A 1,603-nucleotide genomic window follows, 5' to 3' on the forward strand; every position below is an offset into this window, starting at 1 on the left:
AGGAGCAGCTCTGGGCAGGCAGGGAGAGGCTCCCAGGGTGCTTTATCCACACCCTGTGCCTGTCCCCAGAGGAACTCGATCCATTAAAATGAGATATTTCTGCTGGGACTTGCTGCTGGACACTGTGCACGGCCAGGAGCTCCAAAGCCCAGCTCCCTGCACACCCTGGGAACGCTTCTTTCCCCAAAAAGCTGCCAAGGAGATCAGCCCTGACCGCAGGGGCACATCCCACCCGACCCCCGGGACGGGCTCCCGTGGATTTCCCGAGCTGCCTTCGGAGCAGCCCCACGTGCTGCTCCCCCAGGACTCTCAGAGAGTTTGTGGGAAGCCCTGGAGCCACCCCTGCCTCCCAACAGCACAGGGCTCCAATTGTTTAAATTCCAAGGATTTTTTGGCTGGACAGTTTGACCCTTGGGAAAAAAAGCAGCTTTGCTCCTGCTTGGGACAGTTCCCAAGTCCCTGCAGACACCAGGAAACTCAGAGCAGAAAAATAAAAGTAAATATAAAAATAAATGTGTGTTTTTGCCTCAGATTAAACAGCACAGAAAGGTCCCAAATTGTGCTGGAATTTCAGGGGACACGTGATGGGAAGAGGAGCTGGACACTGCTGATCCCAGTAACAATGGGATGAGGAGCCAGCGACCCCAGTGATGATGGGCAGGGACACCTCCCACTGTCCCAAGTGCTCCAGCCCCAGTGTCCAGCCCGGCCCTGGGCACTGCCAGGGATGCAGGGGCAGCCCCAGCTGCTCTGGGCACCCTGTGCCAAGGCCTGCCTGCCCTCCCAGGCAGGAATTCCTTCCCAAGATCCCACCTAAAAGGATGTCCATCCCTGGCACAGCTGCCCAGGGCAGTGCTGGAGTCCCCATCCCTGCAGGGGTTTCAAAGCCATGTGGATGTGGCACCTGGGGACATGGGCAGTGGTGGCCTTGGCATCACTGACTGCACTCAGTGGCCTCAGAGGGATTTTCCAACCCAAATAAATCTGTGATTCCATGAACCCCAGGGGGAATGGAGCAGCATCCAGAGGGCTCAGCCTGCGGGGCTCAGCCTGTCCCAGCCCAGCCTTTTCACTGCAATGGGGCTCCAGCTCCTCCCTCAGGGTGCCTGGAGCTCCAGGGCACAGGGCAGGGACTGGGAAGAGCTCCCACTCCAGTTCAGCAACGAGGGGAACAATCCCACCCTCCTGGATGAGCTGGAGGATCCCCACAGCTCCACATCCCGGGAATGTCCCAGCTCTGAGCTGATCCCAAAGCACTCCGGAGAGCTGTGTCAGGAGGGCTGGGGACACGCAGGCCCTGGGACCCAGCCTCAGGCAGGGCAACAGGAGCTGGGGGTGCTCAGCCTGCACAAAAGGAGACTCAGGGCTGCCCCCAGCACTCCCTGCAGCCCCTGAAAGGTGCCTGTGCCCAGCTGGGCTCGGGCTCTTTCTCCAGCAGCTCTGACACAAGCAGAGCACACAGCCTCGAGCTGTGCCAAGGGAAATTCAGGCTGGAGAGCAGGAAAAAGCTTTTCCAGCAAGGGGGATACAGTTCTGCAATGGCTGCCCGGGGAGGGGGTGCAGTCCCCATCCCTGGGGGTGTTTCACAAGCCTGGATGGGGGA

General features: G+C 59.5%; 1 protein-coding gene across 1 annotated transcript in view; it reads right to left on the bottom strand.

The window, feature by feature from the left end:
• Window positions 1-1,603, bottom strand: part of SBF1 (SET binding factor 1) — a gene marked incomplete at its 5' end in the record, with an annotated part of 34,497 nt that overhangs the window by 32,507 nt on the left and 387 nt on the right. The gene's annotated exons all lie outside the window — the stretch shown is intronic.

The sequence above is a fragment of the Geospiza fortis genome, unplaced genomic scaffold (assembly GCF_000277835.1).
Source record: "Geospiza fortis unplaced genomic scaffold, GeoFor_1.0 scaffold494, whole genome shotgun sequence".
Lineage (NCBI taxonomy): Eukaryota > Metazoa > Chordata > Aves > Passeriformes > Thraupidae > Geospiza > Geospiza fortis.